This window comes from Panthera onca, chromosome B4 (genome assembly GCF_046562875.1).
Source record: "Panthera onca isolate mPanOnc1 chromosome B4, mPanOnc1 haplotype 2, whole genome shotgun sequence".
In the NCBI taxonomy this organism is placed as follows: domain Eukaryota; kingdom Metazoa; phylum Chordata; class Mammalia; order Carnivora; family Felidae; genus Panthera; species Panthera onca.
In genome coordinates this window covers 29,707,524-29,713,615 of record NC_138345.1, presented here as the reverse complement: position 1 = coordinate 29,713,615, position 6,092 = coordinate 29,707,524, and positions in this window count along the sequence as shown.

Sequence of the window (6,092 nt, the reverse complement as noted above, 5' to 3'; positions counted from 1 at the left end):
TAAACATTAAAAAAAATTTAACCACTTTATTGGTGTGTATAGTTAATGTATCTAACTTGATGAGTTTGGAGATAAATGCACACCCATGAAACCATCACCACAATCCATGCCATAAGCATGTCCATCACCTCCAGAACTTTCCTCCTGCCCACTTTATTTATCTACATGTATGTGATAAGAACACTTAACATAAAATATACCTTCTTAACAAATATTTTTAAAACATATAATACAGTATTAACTGTCAACTCCATGCTGTACAGTAGATCTCTAGGACTGATTCATCTTGTAAAACTGAAACTTCTGGATCTAATTTTTAGCTTAAAATTTCCCACCGTTACAATCATGAAAATGTTTTATAGCTCAGGTAGAAACCAATCTTCTTTATGTGTTAACAGTGTTATCATAAAATAAAGGTAATAATATTGCATTTCATGACACTTTTAGATTAGTTCTGATCATTTCCTCAGACATGCAGTTATAAAAGTCCCTTGTTACACCTATGAATGTAGACTTTCTTTACAGAATCTAAACCTTCTCCTGCTGCTTTTTGTTCAATTAATACACAGTTACTTTAAACTGGTAGAACTGTTTAACAATCTAGGTAGCATTTATTTTCCAGATCTTTAATAGGGCAGATTTCATCAATGCCATCCCTCTGAACTGCTTGACTCGTGTAGATATGATATTTTCATTTTGCTACTGAGTCCTCCCACCACGCTAAGCAGGCTGGAGAGAACGAATGCATAGTGGAGGGACCCCTGTGTGTAAGTCTGTGGAAGGAGGCAGACTCTGCTGCTGTGCTGGCAAGTCACCCAAGGTGCACACAGCAAGGAAAATGAATCCATCCTGTGGCCAGAGTTGGAACTACCTAGAAATCCTCCCTGATTCCCTTAACAACTCTGATTAAGACACTAATAGTAGTGACTTTTTTAACTGTTCAGCAGCAGTGTGAGACTGGGTGCCCCAGGATTTCTTTCACTGGGTGAGAAATGTCAAGAGACAGTCAGAGTCACAGTTGTTTTAAGGTCCCAACAAATCATTTAATCCGCGGGCTGTGTGGAAGAATGTCATATACCCCGGGACACCAGTTTGTGGTTTTCAAACAGGACAAATGGGTGTGGGCTGAAAATGTGGCATAACCACCAAGATAGAACTGAAATTGCCAAGCAGGAGACACAACTACACGCCCTGATTATAATCTGTTGCTTGGTTGCTTCCTACAATATGAGTTCATGACAGTTATCTATAGCATGTGTAGCTGAAAATAAAGAAGGGTTTAGTGCATTGCTTCATCTACCCCTGCCAGTCCAATGACAGCAAAGTGTGCCAAGAGATGTGCTAGACAGAAGACCCCAGAGCCCCTGTCCTGGCAGTATCATTGACAAGAGCAAGTCTTGCAAATGTTCTGGGCCTTGCTATCCTCGTTCATAAAATGGAAATAACAATACCAGCTCCATCTGCCTTGTAGAATTGTGCTGAGGATGAAGAAAACCAGTCAACAAGTATCCAAGAGCTCCCAGTGCTCCCAGAAGTGTAGACCCCAAGGGGGGCTTAAAGAGAGTTAAGAAAATACGTGGCCCAGAGTATTTCACAATAGATTTTGGAAGAATTGGAACTAAAACCTGTGAAATAATGGTAAACCATAGCGTAGTATTTGCACAAGTGTTCAGTTACAGAATATAACCTGTAATTCCCCTAAGGTTTCACAGGCAAGGGAGGGTATCCATGGAGGGGCTACAGCTGGGCTGGATCCTGAAAGATGAAGCAAAGTTGGCTGGAGAAAGAAAGGAAGGACAGGCGTTCCCCATTAGAGAAACTGCACCAGTGAAGACTGGAACAATGAGCAGGGCTATTCAAGGGACCATGAAGAGATTGGCACAAATGTTCAAGAAGAAAGGGAAAAGAAATTTGCAGGTAGGAAGAGATCTGATTAACGCAACAATGCAACCAGGTGAAGGAGGTATGTAAGCAAAAAGAGAAATAGGGGTCCAGGGGCTTTTCAAGCAACAGTGACCCAGTGTTTAAGGAAGATTGTATAGCAATTATTATGTAAGCTGGTAAGAGCTAAGAAGATGGAAAGCAATATGGAAAAGATTCTATTACCCACTCTTAGTAGTGGTAATGGAAACATGAAGGAAAAAACTGGAAAGACTAGCTGACTGGATACAAGGGATACAGATGCATGCTTATAGAGATACAAGGGATTAAAGCTCATGCAAGTGGTTGAGACTGGGTCTTTGAAAGACAGTATACACTGACAAATTTATCGGAGGATCATTTCAAGTAATTGTTCCACAGAGAATTCTGAATGCTATCAATTCATCAATTACAACAATATTTCCTCACCACGAACAGCTATTCATTACATGGTTCTGTAAGTGGGTTTTTTTTATTCTTTCCAGCATCAACTCCTGCTCTCCAGTTTTGCAATAAATGTTTATCATTGTGTCCCTTTTCTGTGTGTTTTTTTCTAATATGTGGATCTCTGAAGCTTGGAAGCACAATTGTTTGTAGAATCCATCCATCCTTTTTTGAATCAGTACACGATCTTTATGAATTTTAGTTACTGGATCTTAGTGGCAAAACACAATTCCAACTTAGTACGCTAGATGGCAGAGAATAACTACTTTCTCTCCACCCCATTAAAAAAAAAAAAAAATGAAAGCCACAGTATGGAAAAAAAGAAGCATTATGGCTCACATATTTCTGTTTGTCCTCAAAGCTTATATAAGAAAACTCAACTTTTATACATAACAGCTATCCACATTCCACTGAAAGTGATTGGGGGAGCCAGGGGTTCAGTATACTCAGATCTGAATAAGTATGCTTTACTTTTGGGGGGTTTGGTGGTTTTGGTGGTTTTTGTTTTTGTTTTTTCAAGTTTTCTGTTTAATTGACTTTGTTTTATTTTGTCCATGTAGGAAATGGTGGAGGGAACAGATAATGAAAGTGGTAATGAAGACATTATGAAGTGAGACCATATTGATTATAATGCATTATTTATTAATTTATTAATTTTATTAATTTATTAATAAAATTTTATTAAATTTTATTAATTTATTAATTTTATTATTTTTTGCAGGGCAGGGTAGAGGGAGATCGGGTAGGAAGGGCACAGTGGGAATTTATAGGTGGAAGGTACACACGATCATGATGAATAGCAATGAGATTATTACCAAAAGCCACACACCATCACCACCAAAGAACCTTTGCCAGCCATTCAAAAGTGCCCAGACACCCCAAGGTTGAGAAACATTATCAAAAGTTACTTTAAGGAGACGTTTAGGTTACCTTTCTGCTCCTGGATACAACTGTACTTAATCAACTTAGTAGAAAGAAACTAACAGTGAACTTCAAACCTGACTAATTTTAAATCACTTGGAAAAGTGGCTTTAGTCAACATCCTTTGTAAAACTAGGTTTAGTCAACATCCTTTGTGTCTATTTTGTGCAACACACTATACAGTGAGTCCTACCTTTACATTGTATAGTAGCTACCACATCTACCCCAAAGGAACTTAAAATCCACTGAAGCCTGTGAGACATCTACATATTTTTCAATAGTTGAAGAACATTCAACGTCCTCCTGCATGTTTTCTAACTGTATCTAGAAAGTAAAATAACTATTTGATTTAGTATAAAATTCGGGTGAAAAAGCTCCTTATGATATTTTTAGTTATCCAGTTTTTCCTCCAAAAAAGTCAAGGAAGAGACAGCTATTTAAAGCTAATAAGCTCCTATTGAAGACTTATTTCTACGCATTTCCTAAAATCTCTGGCCGTTGTGAATAAATAGCTTTTTCTTGACCAACTCTACTAGGAAAAAGCCTCCAGGTTATTTCAAGTTATGCCTGCACGCAATGGGACCTCCACATGCTTGCAGTCCCCCTTTGAACTTCCTCTTTGTGCTCTATTTCAAGTGGAATGGCCGTTTCTTAGATGAAGGCAGTGCCATGAGGCCCTACTAACAGGCAGCACGGAGTGACAGCAAGCTCGCTGAGAAGAGAACCGCCCAGCCCGCTGTGACACTTCGGGGCTCGCACGATCCGGTTTGGATCCGGCGCGCAGCTCGGCCCCAGGAGCAGGCGGCTTCGGGGCGTGCGGCCGGCCTGCGCGCGCGCTGCTCGGCCGCGCCCCGCCGCCCGCCGTTCGCGCGCCTTCCCGGGACCGCGGCCGGGGCACGCGGCTTTCCGGGGAACTCGGGGTCAGTCTCCCTGCTTTCGTAACCGACTCTCACCGTTGTTAGAAGACAAACTACCGTGGCCTACGGTCGTCTCAAATTTTGGTGTGATTTCACTTTCCAGCTTTCCTAGCAAGGCAAGATCATCTGTGTGAGCAGTATTACCATATATAGGGAGAAAAGTGGTGAAAAAAAGAGCTCCAGAGAAGCCTGAGTCAGTGGCATTAAGTAGGAGTGCCTGCTGGGAGGGACAGGGCGAAATCTGCCCTTCAGCAGACATGATTACTAACCGTGTTAAGTCTGCAGATGATTCAAAAGACAGATCAGAAAACGGAAGTGTTGCAAATGCCAGCGCACTCAGGGAAATCCAACTGGCATGAGTTATAAAACAGTTAAAGTTATTAAAATTCTGGAGAACTTGAAAGATAGACTTTGCTCAACCTTGATTTTTAAAAATGATAATTGTTACTACCTTTATCCCTATGTTCGTTTCACTTTTTATTGAAAAAAAAAAAAAAAGAAATATTCTAAATAGAAGCATTCCAGCTTATGATCTACGACAAAATGTCTGTGCCTTTGAAGCATTGCTACATGTATAAAAATAATGCAAATATAGCCATAAAACAACCTTGCTGACAAGTCCAAACGTTTATTATAAATATGTATAGTAATGGCTTTGATGTTTGTGAGGTGATAGTTAGTGGCAAACCAAAAACTAGAACTACCAAGAATTTTGACCAGAATGTTCTCAAGAGGAGGGAAAGGACTTTTGGATGAATGTTTGGAAGAGAGTAGAAAGCTTTTATGTCTGTCTGTTCCTGACTCTTCTGTTTTGCAAGCATGTGCGTACTTCACACTACCTCACTTTTCCACTCATAAAATGGTCGTAACATCTGTCTCTACTTATTTTTTAGCACTCTATTAAAATATGTAATTATGCCCCTAGGGTTTTTTGAACCCCTTGGAAGCAATAAATTCTCATTTTTAAAACTTACATATAGTTATATTATCAAGTGATAATAATTAATATACAGGTTTGCATATACATATTTATATGGCTATATCGATTATCAGATTATAAGTCTGTCACATGGGAAGTTTAAACATTATACTAAATAACCAGCATGAGCCCATGGGTTTATTCTTGGATTCCATAAAGCTGGGAAAAAAGGAGTATCTATTCTGTGCAAATCAACTAGAAAAATCCTTCTAAACCGCTGATAAGACTGAGTAAGGTGACATACATAGGAAGCCAAATAATCACCCAGTGAGCATCTTTTTTTGCATAAAATAGGGGGGGGGAAATGTTTTCCTCTGAAACAATATTTTTCCACTACATAGACTATCTTTAATTTTTTAAACAGAAGTTAACATTCTCATTGTGGAAATTTTAAACAATTCAGAAAGGCACAAAGATAAATGTGAGTATCACTTTATAGTTCCACTCTCCTGGGAGACCAGAGAGAGAATATCCTGCCAGACCTCTTTCTAAGGATAGACACACACTCCCCCACACACATGCATGTACATTTCCGTATGGTCATAAGATAATATTCTGCAATGAATTTTATGTAACTTTATAGAGTAATATATATAGATCAACCCCATTCCTTGTATTGACTGCAGCCATTGACAGAATACACCACAATGTATTTAATCTGTCTCCTCTTGAAGTTTTAAGAGTCCCCTCAGTGGTTTCCCTGTTGTGGGAAATGCTGCCGTGAACATCTTTGAATTTTTGCTTACCCAGGACTAACTATCCCTGCAAAGTTAAATTACATAAGAGAAATTTCTGGGTCAAAGTTTATACACTTTAAAAATACTGCTATAGTTTCAATTGCTCTTCCTCCCTTCAAAAATATTTCATGTACCCACCTACTACATTGTATGTGTCCGTTTTCTGTAGCCATT